At 39.1% G+C, this 27,474-nt stretch overlaps 1 protein-coding gene across 13 annotated transcripts in view; it reads right to left on the bottom strand.

Annotated features, from left to right (window-relative positions):
* The window catches only part of FARS2 (phenylalanyl-tRNA synthetase 2, mitochondrial), a 519,420-nt gene that overhangs the window by 399,652 nt on the left and 92,294 nt on the right, over positions 1-27,474 (bottom strand). For 2 of the 13 annotated variants that reach the window (XM_082731027.1, XM_082731032.1), the window contains exon 3: positions 23,543-23,577. The exons of the other annotated variants lie outside the window; for them this stretch is intronic. The gene's annotated coding sequence lies outside the window, so the exon portion shown is untranslated. The remainder of the gene's footprint in view (positions 1-23,542; positions 23,578-27,474) is intronic. 13 annotated transcript variants of the gene reach the window in all.

The following is a 27,474-nucleotide window of genomic DNA, read 5'->3' as shown; positions in this document are numbered from 1 at the left end:
ATGTGTCTGTATCCACTGTTCTAAGAACTCACTTCCAAAAGTACAAAGTTGCAAAGAGGAGTAGCTCAGAAGCCTGGCTTCCCCATTTTAACTTGGGCTTCATTTTTCCACAGCCTTTCCAACATGTGAAAGGATAGTTCTCTCTGTGGCTAGTTAAGCAAGTATTGAAATTTGAAAAGAAACTTAAAAATTTTAAGTCTGGGGACGCCTGGGTGGCTCAGTTGGTTGAGCGGCTGCCTTCGGCTCAGGTCATGATCCCGGCGTCCTGGGATCGAGTCCCGCATCGGGCTCCTTGCTCGGCAGGGAGCCTGCTTCTCCCTCTGCCTCTGCCTGCCTCTCTGTCTGCCTGTGCTCACTCGCTTGCTCTCCCTCTATGCCTGACAAATAAATAAATAAAATCTTTAAAAAAAAAAAAAAAATTTTAAGTCTGAGGAAACTTGAAAATGAGTTAGATCAATTATGGCATTTAACAGGTATGAAAACTGAGGCCCAGAGACATCTTCCCTGCAGATACCAGGTGAACTACAGAGCAGGCCTTCTCTTCTCCTTTATTTGTCACCTAGTGCTCTTTCCATGATCCAACCTGGACTTTGCTTCACACAAAGCACAACCAACCACAGAACAGTAAGCAAATACTTGAGCAGAGTGAGCATTACATACTTAAATTATTTTAGATTTTAGAATAGCCAAAATGATCCTGAAGAAGAAAAATCTGGAAGAATCACACTTCCAGATTTTAAGTGATACTACAAAGCTGTAGGCATCAAGACAGTATGGCACTGGCACAAAAATGGACACACAGATCAATTAAACAGGACAGAAAACCCAGAAACAAACATAATTTTATGGTCAATTAACCTTCGACAAAGCAAGAAAGAATATGAAGTGGGAAAAAGAGTCTCTTCAATGATTTGTGTTGGAAAATTGGAAAGCTACATGAAAAAGAATGAAACTGGACCACTTTCTTACACCATACGCAAAAATGAATTCAAAATGGATTAAAGACCTAAATGTGAGACCTGCCAACATAAAAAATCTTAGGAGATAGTACAAGCAGTAATTTCTTTGACATCGGCCTAGATAAGTCTCCTGAGGCAAGGGAAACAAAAGCAAAAATAGACTACTGGGACTGCATCAAAAAAAAAAGCTTCTGCACAGCAAAGGAAAAAATCAACTAAAAGACAACCTACTGAATGGGGGAAGATATTTGCAAATGACGTAGCTGATAAGGGGTTAGTATCCAGAATATATAAAGAACTGGTATGACTCAACACGCCCCCCCCCCAAAATAATCCAATTTAAAAACAGACAGAAGACAGGAACAGACATTTGTCCAAAGAAAACATCCAGAAGGCCAACAGATACATGAAAAGATGCTCAACATCATTCAATATCAGGGAGATGCAAATCAATACAATAAGGTACTGCCTTACACCTGCCTAAATGGCTAAATCAAAAACACAAGAAACAACAAGTGTTGGCCACGATGTGGAGGGGGAAAAAACCCTCTTCTACTGTTGGTGGGAATGATAAGTGATACAGCTAGTGTGAAAAACAGTAGGTGAACTCCTCAAAAAGTTAAGAATAGAAAAACTCTACAAGCTAGTAATTGAACTACTGGATATTTACCCAAATAAAACGAGAACATTGATCCGAATGGATATATGCACCCCTATGTTTATTGCAGCATTATTTACAACAGCCAAATCATGGAAGCATCTCAAGTGTCTATCAGTAGATAAAAGAACACAAACACACACACACACACACACACACACACGAATATTATTCAACCACAAAAAGGAATGGAATCTTACCATTTGCAACAACATGGATGGAGCTAGAGTATAATGTTAAACAGAATAAGTCAAAGACAATACCAGATGATTTCACTCATATGTGAAATTAAGAAACAAAAAAATGAAGAACAAAAAAAAAAAAAAAAAAAAGAAAAAGAAACAAACAAGAACCAGACTCTTAACTATAGAGAACAAAGTGATCATTACCAGAGGGGAGGTGAGTAGGGGGATGGGTGAAATAGGTAAAGAGAACTAAGAGCCCCCTTCCCATGATGAGCACCGAGTAATGTACAGGTTAAACTACTATATTGTACACTTGAAACTAATGTAACACTGTATATTAACTATATGGATTTAAATTTTAAAACTTATTAAAATCAAAAAAAGAAAAAGAAAAAAATCAATGTTAATCTTCTGAAAGAGGAGCATTATTTTTAAGGCTTCCTCTAAGAAATCAAAGTTACTGACCAACAAAAACAAAAACAAAAAAAACCATCATGACAGCAGATGACCTACCTTATAAATGGGAGAAAACAAAAGCTGTTTTCAAACATTTACTGCCAAAGATTTAGTCTGTTAGATGGTGTCCTTGTCTTGTTATAGCAATGGCCAAAGTGTACTACCTCTAAATGACTGAGCAGGGCAAAACAAGAAACTGAGTATTCTCACTTGGAAAAAACTTCAGTGCCCAGCTGTAAGAGGCTGGTGAAATAAAGTATGGTACTATTAAAAAGAGGCCAGTAGGTCCTCTGAGTGACTCAGTTGGTTAAGCAGCTGTCTTCGGCTCAGGTCATGATCCTGGAGTCTCAGGACCGAGTCCCACATTGGGCTCTTTGCTCAGCAGGGAGTCTGCTTCTCCCTCTGACCCTCCCCTTCTCGTGCTCTCTCTCTCTCTCTCTCTCAAATAAACAAATAAAATCTTTAAAAATAATAATAATAAATAAATGAAAATTTAAAAAGAGGCCAGTAGACTGAGATGGCTCTAACACCACAGTGGCCTACATAAGCAAGCCAAAATCTAAGCCCATGAACACCTCAAGGTTACAAAACTTAAGGACAACCTATCACAAACAGCCAACCACGCAGTAGGCTCTAGCCAATCAATAATTTCCTTACTTTATTTCTACCTCTTCCCTATAAAAACCTCTCTCCAAGCTCCTGTGCATAGAATGCTCCTAACCATTTTCAGTTTGGCATTGCCTGATTCAAATCTATATTTGCTCAAGCTCTTAAAATGTTTACTGTGCATCTGATTATCCTTTAACAGTGCAAGTGATGTGAGAAAAAACAGTAATTAAAAATACTTTTTATATGATCATTGGACAATGATCACAAAATCGAGAAAGCAGCTAAAACATTATACATATAGCATACTATATTTTTTAGACGTATGTATGTCTTATCCTAGAAAAACTACTGCAAGAGCATAGTGAGAAATTACCTCCATCTGATTTCCCCTGCCCTGCTTTTACACACCGAGGTTCCGTTCCAGGGGAAGAGGAGAAATGTAGTTTCTTGTGGAGGATCAGTTAATCACTGTCAAAATACTGTCAAGGTCCTCCTGAATATCCTCCATGAGTTACTACAAGGAATATATCAGAAATGTGTTTTTTTGGAGATAACAGATTTTTATGCATTTGCTAGATCTCAAGTCCACCAATCAGTAGCTGTTCATCCTATTATGAAAAGATACATTCCCACAATCTAAATAAAATTAATTTGGCATCTTTCTATCCCATTCTTTTGTTTGGTCTAAAGCTTATGACTGCCCTCATAAAAACTAAAGCATTTGTAGGGAAAGAAAAAAGTTTTCCTCAACTCCCTTACAGTCTATGGCAGGGTTTGAAAATTAAAATGACAAAGATGAATAGGAGAAAAACATGCAAATTTTATTAAATGTTTACAATGTACATGGGAGCCTTCATAAGAGAACCAAGACCCAAAGCAGGACCACAGCAGGAAGCTTTTATATCTTGGTGACAGAGAAATAATCAATTTGTGAAGGGGGAGGGGTAGTAAATGAAGTAACTAAGAAGGTAAGGGTTAGTTTAACAAGGTTTGTACAGATTTTTTGGCTCCAAATTCCCTCCCTGGTGATAATAATGCATTCTTCTGCCTAGTACAGAGAGTACCTTTCATATAGGGGATTTATCTCCTGCTTTCAGAAAAGGTGGGGAGAAGCAGAGTGACCTTCTTGCTTCTGTCATTTTGTTCAAATTCCTTTAGCTTAAGATTTTCAATATACCAAGGGGTATATTTCAGGGTAAGCATATCCGGAACCCCACCATGCTCATGCAGTCAAGAAGCCTCCAGGCATACTTGCACTCGTGCATCATATACCCCACCTATGAAGGCAAGTCCTGGGAGTGTAAAGCTGAAGAAACGATGGCCCTCCACTCAAGTTCACAGTCTAGAATCCAACACGATCGAGTGAAATAAGTATGGCCCTGACGCTCTCTGAAGCTACAACAGCCTCCCTGGGTAGGATCCCAACCCTTAGATGCTTCTGAATCCCAACCCTTAGATGCTTCTGAATCCCAAATATTTATATCCAGACTTGTCTTCACTCTTTGTGTTTTCAGAAACTAGCAGTGAATTTGGCAACAAGTAGGAACTTAATAAATGAGTAAATGTCAAATATACAAAGAGATAGAAGACAACCCAGCTCTCTAAAGGAAGTAGATTTTAAAGTGATTTTTTAAATTAAACTTTTAATTTTGAGATTATAGATTTACAAATAGTTATAATAAATACTATAGAGGGGTGCCTCGGTGGCTCAGTGGGTTGAGCCTCTGTCTTTGGCTCAGGTCATGGTCTCAGGGTCCTGGGATCAAGCCCCGCATCAGGCTCTCTGCTCAGTGGGGAGCCTGCTCCCCCACCCCTCTGCCTGCCTCTCTGCCTACTTGTGATCTCTCTCTCTGTCAAATAAGTGAATAAAATCTTAAAAAAAAAATACTATACAGAGAACCCATGGACTCTGCACAGCTTTCCCAATGATAACATCTGACAAAACCACAGCACCAAGATCACAACCAAGATACTGACACTGATACATTCAGAACACAGAACATTCCAACACGTGAAGCCCTCAAGCGGCTCTTTCTCAGCCAGGCTCACCTCTCCCCCAATGACCTCTATCACCCATGGTAACCAGTAAGTCTGTACTCCACTCCCATCATTTTAAAATTTCAGGAATAAATACAATATGGGGCCCCTTAGGATTGCATACTTTTTTTGTTTTTCAGGTTTTATTTATTTGACAGAGAAGAAGAGAGACAGACACAGAGAGAGAAGCAGCACACACAACCGAGGGTCGGGGGGGAGAAGCAGACTCACCGCTGAGCAGGAAGCCCAATGTGGGGCTCGATCCCAGAACCCTGGGATAACGGCCTGAGTGGAGGGCAGATGCTCAACTAACTGAGCCACCCAGGCACCCCAGGACTGCATATTTTCATTATTTCAATATTTCATATTTCATACTTTCATAAGTCTCTAGAGAGTCATCCAGGTTGTTGTATCAAGACTTTGTTCCATTTTATTGCTAACTAGTACCCATGTGTGAGATCATAGAATGAATATATATTCTGTGGTCATATGTGTTCTCTGCCCATGGCTTCTGGCAAAGAGCTCCTAAAACTCATAAATTCTTAAGTGATAAGAATAGTAGGAGAATCTCTTGTTCTAATATTTGGTCTTTGGCCCCATTCCTGACACAGGGTTTCTAAAACCCTTGCAAATTCCTGAGTGGTAGGAGCACTAGGAGTGGCTTTTGTTCTAATGAGGCATCTCTAGATTAGCTCCCAGATGGAGGCTGGTCACCAGGAAGACCAAGCCCTGAGTAGAAGCTTGGAATATTCTTCTCTACCTGCCACGTCCAAGGAGGGAAAAGGGCTAAAAATGGAATTAATAATTGACCATGCCTTTGTGAGGAAGCCTCCATAAAATCCTAACAATACAAGGTTCAGAGAACTTCCAGATTCAACAAATCCACAATACGAGGGTAATGCACCCCCAATGGCAAAGAGACAGAAGCCACTGTGCTCAGGAACCCCCACCAGACCTCACCCTGTGTTTTCTCTTCGTCCAGCTGTTCATCTGTACCTCTATCATATCCTTTAATGAACTAGTAAACATAAATGTTTCCCTGAGTTCTGTGAGTTCTGTTCTCCAGCAAATTAATCAAAACTGAGGAGGGGGTTGAAGGAACCTGTAATTTACAGGCAGTTGCTCAGAAGCACAGAGGACACTTGCAAAGGACCTCCCAAGTGTATATGCATGTGTTATGAGACTGAGCCCTTAACCTGTGGGACCTTATCTCTGGGTAGAGAGTGACAGAATTGAGTTAAATTGTGGGACACCTCGCTGACGTCTGAGAACCGCTTATGGATGTGGAGAAAAATCTCCAAATATTCAGTGACCAGAAGTGTCAGAGGAGAAACATTCTCCGTAAAGGTAAAAAAGACAAGACACACAGGAAGAGGAAATACACCTTAGGGAGAACTGGGTTTTTCCCTACACAGGAAGGGAAAAAACAGAGTTTTTACTTTATACCATAGTATGAATGTACATAACAATTCACCCTTTGAAGGATAGTGGGTTGTTTCTATGTTTTCGCTATTATAAGGGGGCAAGAAAAGCTGCTATAAACATTCGTGTACAGATTTCTATGTGACCATATGTTTTCATGTCTCTGGGATAAATGCCCAAGAGTGTAATTGCTGGGTAACACGGTTAGTTTTGTAAGAAACTGCCCAACTGTTTTGCAGAGTTGCTGTACATTTTACTTCCTACCAACAAGGTATAAGTGATACAGGTTCTCTGCCCACTCACCATTTGGGGCTGTCACACTCCTTCTTATTTTTGCCATTCTGATAGGTATATAGTGATATTGCATTGTTGTTTAAATTTGTATTTCTCTAGTGAGTAATGATGATGAACACCTTTTTGTATGCTTATTTACCTTCTGTAGATCTTCTTGGGTAAAATGTACATTCATGGCTTTGTCCATTTTCTGACTGTATTATTATTTTGTTTCTCTGTTTTACTATTGAATTTTGAAAGTTCTGTATATGTTGGATGCTGGTCCTTTACCAAATATGTAGGCCACAAGCATTTTCTTCCAGCCTTGCAATTTATATTTTCATCCTCTTAACGGGGTCTTTAGCAGAGTAAAAGTCCAATTCTGATGAGATCTAATTCATCCATTTTTTTCTCTTATGAATCATAATTTAGATGCCAAGTCTTTGTCAAGCCCTAGAACCCTATGTTTTTTCTAAAAGAATTATGTTTTTACATTTTACAGTTAAGTTCATGACCCATTTTGAGTTCATTTTTATATAAGGTGTGAGGATTAAGCAACCATTTGTTGTGCCAATGAATGTCCAATTGCTCCAGCACCATTCTGTGAAAAGGTTATCCTTCTTCCATTAAATTGCTTTTTTCTAGATTCTCTATTTTGGATCTATCCCTCCACCAATACCATATGCCCTACTTTACCTAACAGAGTGATTCCACTGACTTTTTCAGGATGATTTTTAACTGTTCTAGGACCTGTGCCTTTGCCTATAAATTTTAGAAGAAGCTTATGTATAAAAAGTCTTGCTGGTTTCAAAGAGGCGCCTGGGTGGCTCATAGGCTAAGCGCCTGCCTTGGGCTCAGGTCATGATCTCAGAGTCCTGGGATCAGCCCCAAGTCAGGCTCCCCTGATCAGCGGGAGCCTGCTTTTCCCTCTCCCTTTGTCTCTCCTCCTGCTGGTGTCCACTTTCTCTTTCTCTCTCTCTCTTATGGATAAATAAAGTCTTTAAAAAAAGAAAATATATTAGTTAAAAACAAACAAACAAAGAGTATGTAGAGAAGAGAATGAGGGTGTCACTTTACAAGGGAGAAGCCTGAAACACCACCTCAGCCAGGTGATGAAGGACAACAGTGACAGTGATAAGTTACACTGACAATATGAACCCATGATATGATGTGATGAAACGGCCATTACCACTGTGGTGGTTCTCCCAGAAAACATCCCCCCCAGTCTAATCCTGAGAAAAACATCCCACAAATTTCAACTGAGAGACATTCTAAAAGTATCTCACAGATACTCCTTCGAACTGTCAAGATCATAAGAATCGAGGAAAGTCTAACTGTACAGCTCAAGACAGAGATGACTACATATAATATGGTACCCTGGATGAGATTCTGGAACAGAAAGAGGTTATTAGGTTAAAACTAAGGAAATGTGAAGAAAGTATGGACTTTAATTAATAACAATGTATCAATGCTAGTTCATTAATTGTATCAAATGTACCATACTAATGTAAAATGTTAATAAGAGGGGAAACCGGGTATGGGATGCGTGGTAATTATCTTTCCAATTGTTCTATAAATCTAAAACTGTCCAAAAATAAAAACTTTTATATACATTTCTAAGACAAGTGGTTCAAAGATGAATATTTAGTAGGATTAATAATTTCTACTGCTTCATCAAGGACGTCTTTAAGTGAAAACAAACAAACAAAAAAAGCTTTGCTGAGGTTTTCGTAATAATAGCATTGAACAATTGAGGGAGAACTAACATCCTCACTATTTTGAGTCTCCCAATCTGTGAGCACAGTATGTCTCTGCATTTGTTTAGGTCTCTGACTTCATTCAATTCACATTTTATAATCTTTAGCATAGAGATCCAAGACAGGTTTCATTACATATATTCCAAAGTATTTCATTTTCTGAAGAATGATTGTAGTTACTTTTGTGTTTGTAATTTTGGTTCCCACATGTTCTTTACTAGTGTGTAGAAATGTGATGGATTTTTATTTGTTGGTATTATATCCTATGAACTTGCAGAAATCACTTATTAGTTTTAGAAGGGCGGTCTGTTTTGTTTGGTTTGGGTTTTGGTAGATTCTTTGGCATAGTCTACAGACAACCATATAATCTGTAAATAGGGATAGTTTTGTTTCTTCTTTTCCAATCTAAATGTCTTGATCTCTTGTTCTTGCCTTACTGCAGTGGCTAGAATTTCCAAAACAAAGTTGAATAGAGAGTAAAGAGAAGACATCTTTGCCTTCTTCTCAAACTTAGAGAGAAAGCATTCTGTCTTTTAGCATTAAATAGGATGTTAACTGGAGGACTTTTTTTTTTTTAAGATTTTTTATTTATGTGACAGAGATCACAAGTAGGCAGAGAGGCAGGCAGAGGGGTGGGGGGGAGCACTCGGAGCAGAGAGCCCGATGCTGGGCTCAATACTAGGACCCTGACACCATTACCTGAGCCAAAGGCAGAGGCTTAACCCACTGACCCACCCAGGCACCCCAACTGGAGGACTTTTATAGATGCCCTTTATCAAATTGAGAAAGTTCCCCTTTATTTCTAGTCTGCTGAGAGCTTTTATCTTGAATGAGTACTGGAGCTTGTCAAATATTTTTTCTATATCAACTGATACGGCCACATGATTTTCTTTAGTCTGTTGATATGGTAGATTACATTGACTGGTTTTGAAATATTCAATTAAGGTGAATTTTAAAGGATAAATAAGACTTCAACAGACATAAATATAAAAGCATTGGTGTTTATTTGCTTAGTGTGTATTTATCCTTACTAGACTACCAGCTGCACAGTGGCATGGATTATTTATATTTTGTTCAATAGTATATATCCAATACTAAGCCTAACACCTAACACATTATAAACACTCAATATTTATGGAGGAGAGAGAAGAAAGAATAGAATATGCAAGTACACAGTCATGAATGTATATATATTAGAAGAATAACCAGTCAGCCAGAGTACCAGAAACCAGAGATTATGTTGGGGAGTGATAAAAGGGCAGAGCCACCACTTCAGAGCATTTACATAAATTAATTCAAGATATATCAAAGACCTAAACATAAAAACTAATCAACTGAACGGAAAGCTTTTAGAAGACAATGTTATGAGAATACTTTCATAACCTGGGAGTAGACAAAGGTTTCTTGGAAATTAGAAAGCAGGAATCATGAAAGAATGTATTGATAAGATGAATTTTTTGAAAATTATAATTTTCTGCTCTTCAAAAGACATCTTTAAGAAAACAAATAGGGAAGCCAAAGACTGGGAGAAAATATTTGCAAAACATGAATATGGAAGCTCTGATATATAAAAAGTCCCTATAATTCAATAGTAAAAAGACAAAGAGTTGAGTTAAAAACAAAAGAATAATTTCAACACACTTCAAAGAAGATATATGAATGGCTGATAAGCACATATAAAAGTGCTTGACATCAACAGTCAGTAAGAAAATGCAAATAAAGCCTAGTGAAATACCAATACTAGTTATTAGCACTATTACCATTAATTATTATTATACCAGTATAATAACTAAAATTTAAAAGACAACACTGGGGTGCCTGCATGATTCAGTCGGTTAAGGATCTGCCTGTGACTCAAGTCATAATCCCGGGGTCCTGGGATTGAATCCTGCATCGGGCTCCTCACTCAGTGGAACTTGCTACTCTGCCTGCTGCTCCCCCTGTTTGTGCTCTCTCTCTCTGACAAATAAATAAAAATTTAAATTTAAAATAATTAATTAATTTTTTAAAAAAAGACAATACCAACTGTTGGAGAAGATGAGAAGCAAACAAAACTCATGTATATTTGTTAGGGATGGGGTAAAATGATACCACCTCTTCAGAGTAATGTTTTATAGAACTAAACACACACCTATCCTATGACCCTACAATTCTAACCCTAGCTATTTAACCAAGAGAAAATGTCTTCAAAAAGACTTGTATGAAAACATTCATTATAACTTTACTGAGAACAGCTTCAAAACAGAAACAGCCCAGATGTTCATCAGTGTAAGAAAGGACAAACCATGGTATCCTACAGACATACCATTACATCCATACACACAAGTTACTAAAGGCACAACAGTATGGGTGTCTAAGAAACGTGATGATGAATGAAAGAAACCAGTCACAAAAGACTACCTTTATGTAAGGTATTACAATAGATAAAACGAACCTGTATTGGACAAAGAATTAAAAGAATGCCTTCCTTTGGAGAGTAAGAATGAACATTAATCTTCCAAAGGGCATGAGACTTCTTGGGGTATGTAACGTAAGTAATGTTTTGCATCTTGATCAGGCGTTTAGATTACATACATACATACATGCATTTCACCGTATGGAAATTTTGCCTTCAAAAACAGAATTATATTTTTATATGTATTTGGAGAATGTCTGCAACTTACTTTGAAATTTGTTAAAAAAAAAAAATGATCTGGATGGAGGATGGACAGAGCGACAGACAGATATGTGGTAAAATGAGCGCAGTAATATGTCAATTAACAGATTCAAAAAAAAGAAGGGCCCCTGGGTGGCTCAATTGGTTAGGTCACTGCCTTTGGCTCAGGTCATGATCTCAGAGTCCTGGATCGAGTCCTGTATGGGGCTTCCATACTCTGCAAGGAGTCTGCTTCTCCCTCTCTCTCTGCCTGCCACTCCCCCTGCTCGTGCTCTCTTTCTGTCAAATAAATAAATAAATAAATGGGAAAAGAAGAAGAAGAAGAATCCAGGTGGTAGCTTTACAGAGGTTCATTGTAAAAGTTTTTGAAACTGGACTGTATGCTCATGAAATTTTTCATAACAAAATGAAAAAGTGGGCAAAAGTAAAAATGGGATTAGACCAAGCACACGGTGGTGCACTCAAGAGCATGGCTCCCATCCTGTAATGTCTAGTTTTCAGACCTTGGGTTCTATGGAAGTGGCTCAGGGGGTGAAAATTAGACAGGAAGGACCCTGACCCTCATGACCCCATAGCGGCTGCTCTACTCTCATATACTTAATAAACTGGAATTTTGTGCAAATAGCTTTAAAGGCACCAATGGTGCAAAGAAACACACACATGCACAACCAGACAGAAAATCACTGCTGGAGGTGATGACGAGTTTCATCCAAACAAGAACCAGGGGACTCCACAAGGAACAAAACACCCATCTTTCTCAGGAATATCTGGTAAGATGTGCAAAGCAGGGCCTCCTATGTCTCCCCATAGAAATGAAATACTGAAAGACCTGAAGACCACTGGTTTGCTATCCTGACTTTCCAGATGAGAAACAGGGGTCAGCTAGGAAAGAGACTTCTAGGGGACAGGTCATCCTTGGGAGTCAGTGTGAGGCGGACCAGGCCCAGGCTCGCGAGGTGCGACCAGGCCCCTGCTCCTTCTTCTGCAACTCTGCATCCTGCCATGATCCCCGGCACCCCTGAGGAGTATTTAATGAGATTTTCTAGTTACACTGGTGACAAGGTATTTGAAAAATAAGGTCTGTGCTTCACAGGACAAAATGCTTCAAAAACAGAAAGTCCATTTTCTTCATAGCTGCCTGTGTAAGATTATAGGCCTATTTTCAGATTTTGACATTTATTTGAAATTCAGATTCTATTGTATAACCTAATATGAGCTATGGAGATAATTAATATAAATGTGAGTAACTCCGGGTGAAGTAGGAGAATAGAGGAAAAGGAACGTTTTTAAAGTTCAAGCCACTTTCCTATGCCACTTTCCAGCATTTAATTGCCTGCTATTCTCAAACACAAAATTCAAACACTAAACTGAAATCACTCTTCTCTCTAAATCTCTATTACCTGTTCTGCACAAAGAGCGTGAAGACGTCTTTTGTATGCATGTGTCTGAGAAACTGCAGGTAAACTGTTGTCTAGCGGAGCTCTGGAGTTGATCTTTCTGAATAATCAAGATGCCTCTCAACTGAAGCTACCTGGGGATGCGGCGTACCCCTGTCAAGCTACCAATTTTATCTAGGTTTTTCGGATATTCTTCAAATGTCAAAATAGCAGCTTGCCTTTAAGATTTTTCACCTTTATGGAGGAATCAAAGACCACCATCCCCAAAAGCTACCTATCTCTTTACTAACATCTCTTACTAAACGTCTGGTAGAAGAACAAACAAATACTTATAATAATAATAATGGCATTATTATTATTTGTTGAGTCACTAACTGGGCACTTCACATATATTATCTCATTTAGTCACTGTCACAGTCCAAGACTGATATTATTTTGTAGAAAAGGAAAATAAGGCTTCGGTTAACACACACCAAAAAGGGTACTGGTAAGCATCTTCCGATGTTCCAAAGCCCACAGTTTTTCCACTGAGTTGGATAATGAGGATGAATCTCAGTTGTTCTGATCAAGACCCCTCACTCCCATCGCACAGGGTCCTGGGGGTTGAACAGAAACTATCATTGGGCACAACATGTCCTCTAACACAGATGGAGGCTTCAGAAAGGTATACTCGTGCTGCCTCTGTGACCACCCGCTCCTCTTACACACTGCCTCCTCCCCAAGCCACCTGCTCAGCTGCCAATAGTTGGCCTCCCAGTGGAGAAGAACAGGGAGGCAGAGTGTATCCAGGAGGATACCGCAGGTCACGTGAGACATGAGGAGAAGGCCAGACAGCTGCCCTGCCCCGTTACCCACCTGAGGGCCCCCCTTCAGGTCAGCTGGATCTGTTACAAACCCCTGTGATCCCCCTGCAGCACTTACAGCGTCATCTCCATGTCCCCTCTCCTGTGCGGCAATGGCGCTGGCCAGCAATACTCCCTGCAGAGAACCAGGTCCTTGCCACCACGACAGCCAGTCTCTCTGCAGGAAGTGGCCATGGTGGCCTTTCTGAATCACGATTTCAGACACAGAGAAACTGGACCTGGAGGCCACTCGCCTTGAGGTCCCCACATGAAAAAAACGCAATGGCTTCTGTGACGTTTGGTGAACTGAAATCTAAGCTGACATCCATGTCGGTGGCCACATGCTCAGAAACAAGCATTGAGAGCTCAGGAAAGGAGGCCAGAGCCAGCCCAGTGCTTCCAGCAAAGCAGGCAGAGGGCGCTCCAGAACAGGACAAGGCTCGGCCTCAGCCTTCATCAGACCCCCAGACCACTGCCACAGACAAGGACCACTGCCACAGACCACTGTCACATTTTAGTTGGTTACACCTAGTAAACTGTTTCTTTTCTTTTAAAGGGCCTGGGGAGGTGAATTTCATTTCAAAACTCTTAAGTGATAACACTGATGCCACAGTCCTAAGAGGAGAGGAATGAGAGTCTACAGGGTATAAAACTGAGGAGACCAAGACCCCGTCCAGCCCCTGGATAACCCCCCCGCAGGGTCCTGGCACCACTAGTTGGTAGCTTGGCTCACTTTCTCCCTGTTGGGAAGCCTGTCTCTCTGCCTTTCGACACCACTGGGCATCCACAACCCTAAAATCACTATATTTATCATTTTTTGTATGGTTCTTTTCACTTTCATTTCCACTTCCCTATGTGGTCCTCTTTATTTTTATACTGTATGATAAATTGTTATCCTTATTATAAGCTGCCTTCAATTATTTTAGTTAAGAAGTAAAAAAAAAAATTTTAATCTTAAATAGAGAGAGAAAGTTAAAAAATAAATCATCATAATTCCCACTTTCTTCTCTGGGCTGGTCTGAGTAAAAAGAAGATAAATTAACTCAAGTTATATCTAAATAAGAATACTCTGTTTCTGTGTAAGGATCTGAAAGTTTAAGTAAAATCATAGTGATCACATTGGAAAGAGTCTTAAAGACCACAAAGACCAAATTGGTCATCTTACGGAAGAGAAAACAGCCCCAGAAGACAATCAGCAAGGATCACAATGTTATTTGTGGGTGCACCACAACTTTACAGCGTAACATCCATGCAATCAGTGCTTTCAAATACCTAAAGGGGACAATATCCAACCACCTCTCCTGAGCCACATAGCCTCAGGACACACACATTCCACCACTTCATCACAGTGGAGAACAGTCACCAACAGTTCTACTTTGCCAAGCAACATTCACTTGTACAATTATTTAAAAAGTGTGTCACATTTACTTATTTTTCTGAAACTGAGTGGAAACTAAGAGCACAACTGAAACTAAGATGGACATAATGAAGGGTATAAAAGTGATGGCTCACCGTCAGCTGGCCACTGAGAAGACAGAAGTTGTCCAATTCAACGTGCAACGGGAAAAGGGAAAAAGGCAGAGGTCCCCAGCACCAAGACCATAATGTCTAAAGACAGTCCAAGCAATGAGGGTCAGTGACAGAAAATTTTAGAAAGATGACTAAAATACTAAATGAAAACTAGCATCAGTAGAACATTCCAGTAACTCAAATACAGAGGGTGGGTGGGGAGCTTCACGGGTCTGTTGGCCAGGTATATACCTTATTACAAGAACCAGGGTAACTAGGACCTTGTTATAAAGAAGAAAGGACAAGTTTCTGCTCTACCCCTTATAAAACTACCACTGATAACTCCTTACTTCTAACAGTATTAACAGTTCATTTCAGATTGCAGACAATATGACTACAGACAGAAGCAAAATATGAGCTACAAAATCACTACCTTGTACAACTATCAACACTTCAGGTTAATCTAAGTTTAATATTCTAGAAAGACATGGACATTGTGTAACAGTTGGACATAAAAATACACATTTATGTTTTAGTTCTCTGGCAATATAGAGCCACATGTTTAACTTCTGTACATGGAAGTTTTAAAACCTTTCTCAGGAGTAAATTGTGAATGAAAGCACATGGCAGCCTGTAGTGGCAGAGAAAAGACTGGAACCCACCCTCCTGGGCAGTATGTTTATATTTCTTCTGGTAGGCTTCTCTCCTCTGAGCAGATGGCACTGGCTGTGTGACATCTACTCTGGCTCCTCATAAACTATTGGTTATTGCTCATGTTATTGGCAGAGAATTCCAAGATCCGTAGGACAGATATAAATGAAACACTGATCTGTTGGCTGTTCCTCCACTCCGATCTTAATCCATGAAAAACTTGGTCAAAGACAATTCACATTTAATTTCACCTACTTTTTAAAAATAAAGTACTTCCAAGGAAATTAGTATTGAATCATAAGCAAAAATTCATCAGAGAAGTAAATAAACTGAACCACAAAAACCACAAAACTCTCAGACACATTTACAGGCTTCTCACTGCAAGACAGGAGGCAAAGAAGTAGGAAGATGGAATGTATCCTCCAAGAAAAAGCACTCAGGATTGCCAAAATCTGCAAGGTAGCCAGAGGATGACTATCTAGATTTCCATTCACATGTACTGACTTGGTTAAATAAAATAAAAACAGTAGGGGCACCTGGGTGGCTCAGTGGGTTAAGCCACTGCCTTCGGCTCGGGTCATGATCTCAGGGTCCTGGGATCGAGTCCCGCATCGGGCTCTCTGCTCAGCAGGGAGCCTGCTTCCTTCTCTCTCTCTCTCTCTGCCTGCCTCTCAGTGTACTTGTGGTTTCTCTCTGTCAAATAAATAAATAAAATAAATAAAATAAAATAAAAAATAAAAAAAAAATAAAAACAGTAATATCACAGAGTTATAATAAGACTAACAAGTGGAAGGTAAAAATTAAAAATTTCAGTGCCCTCTTCTTTGTCTTTTGGTGGCCTAGGAAGTTAGTCTTTTCTACTGTTTTCTTCTAAGGAACTATTTTAGGCCTTATTTACCTAGTTGTACAAATTGCCATATGTTCTATCTTTTAAAAAGTCTCATCTTTCTCTCCAGCTACTAATCCATTAATCTCCACTCCTGCACCACAGAACACCTCCAAAGTGTTACATATTAATGTCTCTAATTCCTCTGCTCCATTCTCTGGGAATTAGACCCACAAGGCATATTTATTCAACCCCAACAGTAGCTCCTGTCCAGATCATCAGTAACCTCTATATTAGTAATCCCAATGGCAGTGCTCAGCCTCCATTCTTCTTGAACAATCAGCAGCATTTGACAAAGTTGTTCCCTTCTTTTTCTTGGAACACATTCTTCTCTTAGGTCTCAGCGCAGCACCTGGACTTCTCCTCTCTCGCTAGCTCTTCCTTACTGGTCATTAGCTTATTCCTGCTCATCAGCCCTCTAAACACTGAAATGCCCCAGGACTCAGTCCTCAAGCCATCCTCTTGTACTACACTCACTCCCCTAGGTGATCTGATCCATCTCACAATTTTAAATACCATCCATAAACTGAAACATTCTGATTATATCCCTAGCTAAAACCTCTTTCTCTACACTCCAAACCTACTAACCTACTGCCTACTCAGCATCTCTACCTGGATGTCTAGTAGTCCTATTACATCCAAACGCAAACCTATTACATCCAACGCTAAGCTCTTGATTTTGCATTGCCCCCTCCAGTGTGCTCTTCCTCACTTTGTCCTTCTAGTGGATCAAGTCAGAAACCTTGGAATCACATGTAATTTCTTTCTCATGCTTCTTATTGAGTCCATAAGCAAGTTTTTTGTTAGCTCTACCTTTAAAACATATGATGATCTGGGCAGATCAGTCGGTTAAGCGTCTGACTCTTGGTTTCCGCTCAGGTCATGATCTCAGGGTACTGAGATCAAGCCCTGCATTAGGCTCCACACTCAGCACGGAGTCTGCCTAAGATTCTTGCCCCCCCCCACCCTGTGCTCCTCTACCTCTTCACGTGCTCCCTCTCTAAAATAAATAAACAAAATATTTAAAACACATGTTGATTCCAACTTTTTTACCTATCTCCACCATTAGCACCCCAATCTAAACCACCAGTAGCTCTCACTTGAAATTTTACAATTGATTCCTAACTGTTCTGTTTCCATCCTTATTCTCCTACAACCAACTTTCACACAGTTGCAAGAGTAATCCTTTAAAAACTTAGCATAGCCTCAGCTCCAAAATCTCTGTCCAACATAAGATGAACCCCGATAACCCACATCCTTATATAATCCTTTCCTCTTGACTATGAGCAGGATTTGCAAATATGAAGACTATCAGTTCCATGACTACGTTATGTTATATGGCAAAGGTGAAAGGGTTTTACAGATGTGGTTATAGTCCCTAATCAGTTAACTGTGAGTTCATCAAAAGGGTGATTATCCTGAATGGATCCAGGCCAGTCAAGGGAGCCCTTGCCACAAGGGTGCAGGTCTTCCCTGGGGACAGAGGCTGGAAGCAGCAAAGACTTTCCTACTGGCCTTAAAATATCAAAGAGCTACAATGTGAATTACCTACAAAGGGAGTTATATGAAAGGGTATTGTGGGAGGCCTCTAGAAGCTAAGGGCCTCCATACAACAGTTGCAAAGAACTGAATTCTGACAACAACCACACAAATTCAGATGAAGACCCCAAGTTCCAGATGAAAATGTAGCCCAATGGCACCTTAATTTCAGTCTTTCAAGACTCTGAAGAAAAAACCCCCACCTGAGCTGTGGCTAGATTTCTCACCTCCAGAAACTGAGACAATAAATAGGTGTTGAATTAAGACACTAAGTATTATATACCAAGAGGGTGTATATTCAATAAACACTGTTGAGCAAATGGTTTCTCCTTCCTTTAGATGCTCCAAATCATAAAAGCTACATGAATCAAGCTTCCCAATACAACTGAAATTTCTGATTGTCTGATTGGAGGCTATTTTATCACCAATTCACAGGACTTGATATCCTACAGAATTAGGCAGTGAAAAAGGGGCACATCATTTCAATCAAATAGTATATGATGGTAAAAATCAAATTCCAAAAGAAAATAAATCAGGGGCTTCTTCATTTTCCTTTTCTATTGTATTCTTGGTGCTCTAAATAAACAAGTGCATCACAAATGCTCTTAGCATTGATTAAAAAAGGAAACAGAAAAATAACAGCACAGAAAATTTTGTCAGTCTGAAGATGTAATGTGATGCTAAGTAATAGGGGGAAACTTCCCTGCTATATTTTTAGAGGTTTTAAATAGCCTGCCTTTGTTCAAATAATTCTTTCACTCTGGAGTATCTAAAGTATAATTCTGGGTAGAGGTTACATGTTTGAAGACAAAAATAAAATCCACCAAAAAATTAAATGAATTTAGGATGTCAGTGTAGAAGATACTCAAGGCAAGAATATGAAAATAAAAAGTGACACCATCACAATCCCATTAGGGCTGTGGGAACACCACACTAGGAGACAGCCAAACTCCGCCTACCATCTCCCTGGATAATTCTTACAGCTTCCCTCAAAACTTCTCTTACAGGACATATAATCTGTATGCATGGCCAGACAGCAGGCAAGTGAAATTGGAACATGCACACAGGAAATTCACTCCCAAAAGCATCTCTCCCTCCATTTTGTCTCCTCAGCCGCCATGCAGACAGAGCTCCTTCTCCACCTACATCCAATTAATTTAGAGCCTTGGCAACCTCCACAAAAGGACAGAAGATGGCACAGCCTTGACGTGAAAGAACAGGTAGCTTCCAGGGAAGGACCCCAATGCCCACCACAAGACAGGCTTCAGATAGCCACGCCCAAGATCCACTTCCATCTCTCCTCTAAGGAAAGGGTACTGCTGGTTGTCTAGTAATTTCTAATATTAGGAAATGTATGCGAAAAGGGATTTTGTAAAATGCCGAATTCCTGGCTTTGATTCTCAAGGAAAAGACTTTCAAATTAAATGAATTCATTTATTTACATAGGAATCATGAGGATCAGAGAAGAAAAGTGACAATTCCTATAAAGCATTCTGAGACCTTAGGAATAAACACACACACACACAATAGGATTAACTTTTACCCAAAGCTGACCTTAGTGAGAATTTGTAGCTTGACTGATTAAAAACTAATCAATGAGTTTGGAATATTTCTAGGATATACAGTCATCCCCCTGGAGCACATGGCACCACCCCAAATCCAACAAAACCATCTTCCTGGACATTTGAGAGAAGCAAGGCCATCTGAAAAGACATCTAGGTGACTGACTAGTTTGCCCAGAGCAAGATAATTTATCACAAAGTGAGGCTCAACATAAATAGCCAAACAGCCTCAAGATCGACCCTAGCTAACTGTGATGATTAAATGAGAAAGGCACAGAGAAGGAGCTCATTAAGTATTTAGCGATTATTAATATTGTTATTAATCTAATTAACCATGACTAAAGAGACATCATAGTTATCTTCGATTGAGTTGGGTAGGAACCTTTCATAGGTAAAATTAAGTAACTTGTTACCGAGATGAAACTTGTCACCAATTAAGTGACAGATTCTAAGAAGTTACACACAGTGGCTACGGAATACATTTTTCCCAAAAGTATATAAAATAATGACAGAGAAGTACAGTCGTGCCACTCACCACAAAGTCATGACTTTGGCCACACTGTTATTTTTACCATCTTGCATTTTTCATGTCTTTTTGGTATATTTCCAGAGCAATATATTTTCATTTTAATGGAAAGGCCATTTAAAAAAATATTTAGTTTCTACTCATTTTTTTTTAAGATTTTTATTTACTTATTTGACAGACAGAGATCATAAATAGGCAGAGAGGCAGGTAGAGAGAGAGAGAGGAAGGGAAGCAGGCTCCCTGCTGAGCAGAAAGCCTGATGTGGGGCTTGATCCCAGGACTCTGGGATCATGACCCAAGCCGAAGGCAGAGGCTTCAACCCACTGAGCCAACCAGGAGCCCCTCCACTCATTTTTAATAGTAACATATGAAGCCCAGAAAACAACTTATATATTATAGCTTCTATGCCATGATCACTGTGAAAATAATATATTTGAGAAAAATATATATATTCAGCAAAGAACAGTAACAGGCATGTATTGTGACCGTTATTAAGATAGTATTTTTGAGAAAAAGAGAATATACAGAAAAGGCTAGTAGATCTGGACAGCATGTAGAAAAATTACAAGAAGCATGTTTCAGAGCACTTAGCACCAAAATACAGGCAGTCTCCCACTCATTCATTCAAAACACAGCGGCAGTGCCAACCACTGGGGATTTGTGGGAAATGCGACCCAGCCGTGAAACACGGTGGAAAACTCTAAACATGTCTCAAATACACAGAAAGCATAAAGCGCCCTGTGACTCGAGGAACTACTGGCAGAAATGATCAGAGAAAGCCTCCTCACTGAGGGGAACTTCTGAGAAATCCTGCCAGGAGAGAGGTTTGGTAACGAAGTGGATGGAAGAAAAGGCAGGCATCTTAAACAAGGGGAAAGGCAAGTCACTGCTGCAGAAGCTTCCAGAGAACAGCTCCCACCATGTCTATGGAGATTCTATTCAGAACTCTCAGACAAGTGACAAGCCACACAAAAGACTGCTGAGGAGAAAAGAGGGAAGACACCTGCATACAGGCAAAGGTACCCCCAGGTTAGGAAGGAAACACACCAAAGCAAACTGAGCAGGTGGATTCAGCTTTCTGGCAGCAGAGACAATTCGTGAGCTAGAAAACAGCACACCACAAAAGCAGGTAAACTAGTAAAAAAATGTTACCTGCCTACTAAAGGAAAGATAATTCTGCTGAGTCTCTAATGGAAATTATTTTTTCTACATAGTCAATATCTATTATAACAATTATCCATAAAAGTTAGATTTTAATTTAGAAACACTGAACTCATGTTTTTCTTTAAGATTTATTTATTTGCAAGAGAGAGAGAGAGTGAGAGTGTGTGTGTGTCTGTGTGTGCGCGAGCGTGTGTGTGTATAAGCGGGTGTAGGAGTAGAGGGAGAGAATCTCAAGTCCCCCCTGAGATTAAGACCTGAGCCGAAACCAAGAGTCAGACACCTGACTAAGTGACCCTGGTGCCCCACTCATATTTTCTAACTCTGAATTTCTCTTTCCCAATTATCACCAAGTTTCTGCCTAGAAATGTAAAAAGGAAAAAAATATATAATAATCTATTTAAAAACCTGCTTTCAATAAGTTTTCAAAGCAACTATTTTAACAAATTTTCTCTAAACTTACAATTATTCTTCCAAAATATGAACAGATTTCACTGATGCATTACCAAGGAAATGTGGCAATTTCGAAAAACCTTTCCTCACAGTAGAAAGGAACCTGCAGTCTCTAGGTAAGTTACAAAAACATTCCTAACAGAGTAAGTACTTTACAACCAATCTTTTTTTTTTTTTTTTTTTTAATTTTAGGACTCGGCCAATGCAAGAACATACAGGAATTAATGGAACAGGGCTCCTGAAAAAAGAAACCAAAGTATTATTGGCCACAACATAACTATCGATCTAGAAACTCAAATGAATCGACTGATAAGCTATTAGAACAAATAACAGTTTGTTCAAGGGAATGAACTTAAAATTCCTAAAAATCAATAGCATTTTCAATCCCAGTAATAACCAACAGAAAATAAAGTTACAATGAAAAAAATCATTTATAATACAATGAGTAAGTAGTCCCCTCTTTATCCACGGTTTCACTTTCCTCCGTTCCAATTACCCACAGTCAGCACGGAACAGGATGTGACCCTCCTTCTGACGTACTGCCAGCAGGACAGAAACCTAACACCACGTCATAGTGCCTGCATGGTTCCCCTCGCTCCACCCCCTCACATGGGCATTTTATCATCTCACATTATCACAAGATGGATGAGTACAGTACAGTAAGAAATTCTGAGAAAAAGACCACATGCACATAACTTCTATTACACTACACTGTTATCATTATTCTATTTTATTATTAGTTATTTTTAATCTGTTACTGTGCCTAATTTACAAACTTTATCATCGGTATGTACAGGGAGGAAAAAAACATAGGATATACAGGGATCTATATTGTCTATGGTTTCAGGTACCTGCTATGGGTCTTAGGACAGATCCCTTGTAAATAACAGGGGGGACTACTGGGTATAAAGAGGTAAATTCGAAGCAAATTGCAAAAATCTACAAAGAACCATGAAAGATCAGAATAAATAGTGATATATGTTGACTGTGGAGACTAAAGAGTATAAAATGCCAGCTCTATCCAAATTATTTTAATGTAACTCCCAACAGAAATTTCTATGGGAGTGGTTAGGAGGACTTTAAACAATACCCAACTTCATTTGAAAAACTAAACAAGTGAGTAAACAAGAAGGTTGTTGAAAAATAACAAGAAAAAAGCAACAATGAAAACTGGTGAAAGAACTGATACGGTGAACAGATTCCTTTTTTTAAATTTAATATATATATCCTCATAAACCAGTGTAGAAATAAATTACATAAGGAATAGTGTTAAACTATTTGGGAGAAAAATGAACTCATCTCCACTTCATGTTATATGCCTAAACAGAGTGTGGAGAGTTCTGTGGGATGTTCTGTTACAAGTTTAAAAACAAAAGAAAACAAACAAAAGCAGAAGAAATATTGGTAATTCCTTGATCCGGGGTTAGAAATGACTGCTCTACAAAAGAAGCAGATGAAATAAATGGAGGACACATAAATTTGACCACATGAAAATTTAAGACATCTGATATTTATAAATATCAAAAAACTTGAAAGTTTAGAAAAGAAATTGGGGGAAATCTCTGCAGTGAAGGATACAGCCAGCACTGTTTACTTGAGCTCTGGGACAGAGTATCAGCTCTTTGAAATGCTGATGGCCTTTTCAACATTCTACTCCACATAAATAGTTCTTTGCATCATTTTAAGTACAGATCTGGAAAACACAAGCTATATTTTATTTCAGAAACAAATCTGGGCTTTGGAAAATAGTTTATTTGCCCATAGATTTATGAGATCTCAAATATGTGAAAAAATATCTTTGATCTTAGAAATAGTTTGAAGACTCTGAGCCGTCAGTTACATGGGTATGAAATAAAGTCTCTGAGATTTTTAAAAACCATCAGACTGCCATGTCTTTGTTCTTTCAGAGAAAAAGCTATCTTATCTTATAACTCTTGAAGATATATTTAGAACTAAGATTTTTTTCCCTCTACTCTGAGCTTTCTTACAAAAACGCAACCTTACCTTTCAGTCTGTTTTAATCCCAAAAGAGATAGTATCTGAAAAACAAAAATAAAACACGATAGGAAAAAAAAACAGTTGAAAATTAATGGCTCAATACAGTTATGCCTCTGTGATTTTTCATATTAAGTCTTACAAGAGCTCTGTGAAGAAACAGGTCCACTATTTCTCTAAGTTTGCACTAGAAAGACCTTAAGCAAGTGGGGGCAGCACCTCTGGGGTTCAGCACAGTGTGAACAATAAAATCTCCTGTCTCTCTCTTCCCTGTAAAAGGCCAAATATCTGGCCAAAGGTAAAAAACGAGTAGAGTTAAATGCATTGCTATCCACTATCTACTATGCCTCTTGTACATGTAAGTAAGTACTAATACTTACTATTGGGCAGTACAACTAAATAAAAATGAGGTCAATGTTTACATGTCAAATGTTAAAGTTTGGTTTGTTTGTTTTACTTTCCACTTTGATAAATATTAAATATTTTTTGATTACTGGTCACATAATTTTTCCAAAACTTAACCTCTAGAAGTAATAGTGAAAAACTCCTTCACGATACTTCTACACCCTGAGTCACTCAATGTAATTTTACTTTACCTAATAACATTGGGAAAGTATTTTAAAAAGGGCGGGGGGAGTTACAAGTCAAATGGCAATTGTTCATAACACGTTAATTTTCACCCACCTATATTTGACCATAAGAAACAGTTTGAGATTGTTTTTATCTGGATGATATGTGTGCATTTACTTAAATCAATTCTGAATTTCAATACTGGCAAAAAAAAAAAAAAATGACATCAATATGTAAATACAAGGCATAAATTTAAAAAAAAACTATAGTTTCACAGATACAGTCCATCAAACCAGGGAGCCTCAGCACTCTGAAGAAGAAACATCAGCACAAAGCACCTGCACATGGTTACCCCTGGTTAACTATGGATCTTTCCTTGGCCATTTGTTGTCTTGTCCTTCCTACCTGCCCCCCCTACAGTTTCCCTTTCCCACCTAGGTCATAACAAAGGATCAGATTGGGACAGAACTGAAATGGAAGTGGAATTTGCAAATGTATGAGTCCCTTAAAGCAGCAAAAACCCTTGAAGCAAGGATGCTGATATCAAAGTACCCATTCCAGACCACTACACAGAACTAGAGCATGGTTACATATGCCAGGGAACCAATGCTCTTACAGGTCAAATGGCAACAAAGAGATGGTCACATGACTTAGAAACCAAATTTAGTTCCACCAACCTCAGAGAAATCATTACATCATCACAGAAATCATCAAAGTGCAATATCAGATCCTAATCTTAAGTGGTAGATAGCAAGCCTTGCTTCTCAAAGTAGGGCTTATATACACCTGGAGCTAGGTGGCAAAAGATGAGGGATCCACATTACCACAAGATAAGCATGGCTCATCTGTCAAGACTGCAAATATTGACTGAATCATTTATTTTTGCCTGGTGGCTGACACATGAGTTTTTAAAATTATTTCCCTGATAGTAAGTGATTCACAATTATTTCATGTTAAAAAACAAGCAAATAAGAAAATATTATAGAAGAGAACATAGAAAAAATCATTAATGTTAAACCAAAGCACCAAAATATAAAACATTCCATACTTGAGACCACCTCTTTAAGACTACTTAGATCCCCAGGTGATGGTAAGATAATGAGATGGAAAATTCACTCTGCTCTGCCCTGCCCTTAGGGATTCTTCAAGGTCAAGCTCTGACATCATCATTACAACTCCACCCCCATCTCCACCATGACCACCGCTCATATAACTTACTAAATGACTCATTATTATATCTGAAACCATACTAAGTTCTTTATATACATATTCTCATCTATTGTTGCTAAGTTGATAGACTTGGGAATTTTAAATCTATACTATCAGACTTTTAAAAACTAATATTATTCACTGATAAATGATGTATATGGTAATAAAATTCAAATGTCATAAAAGGGTAAACAGTGAAAGTAAACACCCACTGCCTCCCGTACCTTCCTATAAACATTTTATATGTATTGTACAATTGAATAGGTGTAGGTACACACATACACATATAAAGCCCTCTCCCGTAGACTTAACCTTTTTTAAAATTTTATATTTTCATTGTTCCAAGATTCATTGTCTATACGCACACTCATTGCTCCATGAAATACCTGCCCTCCTTAATACCCACCACCAGGCCCTCCCAACCCCCACCTTCTCCCTTCCAAAACCCTCAGTTTGTTTCTCAGAGTCCATAGTCTCTCATGGTTCGTCTCCTCTGGAGGCCAAGAAAAACAAGGCTGTACTCACCTCGAGTCTAGCCCTGACATAAATACAGCCATCTTGACAAAGCAAAAGCTGGCACCTTGCACCCCCTCTCCACCCGCTCCCCTCCCCTCAGTAGTATGTGTGACATTCCTCAGCCACCCCTGGCTGCCCTAAAAGAAAAACAAATAGTTAACTTGCAGAGATCACAATCCTGCAAGACAGGAGTCTCCCTTGGTTTACAAATGTCCTAGAGATTTAACAATAGCCCAATTTCCAGAGGCAAATAACTCAGTTCCCCAAAGCCCTAATGTCACCCTCCCCACCATAAAACTGAATGAGGCTGAGACAGAAGGAAATGTAAATAAAGTTAAATTTCTTTTAAACCTAAATCTCACTAACAAGGACAGTTGATAGGAGAAATGTGAAACTTTATCTCTAAACCTCCAAGATAGTGTCAGTGATCATTCCCAAGCATATGACCCACTGATACACATCTGAAGAGTCTCACGAGAAGATTTTTACTATTGGTAATAAATAACCTTTCTCCCAACAATAGCTAGCCCCTCAAGGTCCTGAAGACCTTGCTTCCAAAATTCCTTAGAGACTAACATCATCCCTTTGTCCTCACCCACCAACGCGTCCACTCCTACTATGCCTTTAAAAACTCCGACTGTAGTCTAGTTCAGGGTCCAAGTCCCTACACCGCTGCGTCGGGTATACTTGGGCCCAAGCTTAAGCTTGTCAAATAAACCCTCGTGTGAGTACATCAGTGTTGGCTCCTTGGTGGTCTCTCAGACGTGAAAACTCAGGCATAACACTCCCCCTCTGATTTCCTCCAACTCACTTCTCCTCTCCTTCACCCAATGTCCTCCATGTTACTCCTTATGCTCCACAAGAGAAACCATATGATAACTGACTCTCTCTGCTTGACTTATTTCACTCAGCATAATCTCCTTCAGTCCCATCCATGTTGATACAAAAATTGGGTATTCAACCTTTCTGATGGAGGCATAATATTCCATTGTATTTATCTTCTTTATCCATTTGTCCATTGAAGAGCATCTTGGCTCTTTCCACAGTTTGGCGACCGTGGCCATTGCTGCTACGAACACTGGGGTACAGACGGCCCTTCTGTTCACTACCCACAGACTTAATTTTTACGCAAATGTTAGCATACTGCTCTATATCATATTCTTGCCAGTTAAGAATTTACACTGATAATATTCCATAGAAGTCAAGTAGGACACTGAGATCTACCTCATTCTTTTTAATGGTGCAGATTGTTCCACATTCCATCACACGAAAGCTCCACCATGTATGTAATTCAGCCACATCCTTGTTGATGAACATTGACATTTTTTCCAACATTTTGTTAAACTGAATAAATCTATTTAAAAAATCCCCTTGTACACATGTTTGCATAAACATTCTAGCATTTTGAGAATCAACTCCTAAAAGCTGATCTGCAAGGTCAAATGGCATATGCATTTTACATCTGAACGGATACAGTCTAATGGATCTCCCAAGTGGCCATGCACTAGTTACAAGTCCCACCAAGGAACCCCACCACCAATTATGAGTGTTACATTCCCAATACCCTTTGTGGCACCATAAATGATCAAATCATTTTATCTCTGTACTGCAAAGAGTTTTAGTAAAATAAAGTTACACTAAGTAAT

This window comes from Mustela nivalis (assembly GCF_964662115.1).
Source record: "Mustela nivalis genome assembly, chromosome: 5".
Lineage (NCBI taxonomy): Eukaryota > Metazoa > Chordata > Mammalia > Carnivora > Mustelidae > Mustela > Mustela nivalis.
This window is presented reverse-complemented; position numbering and strand designations above follow the sequence as displayed.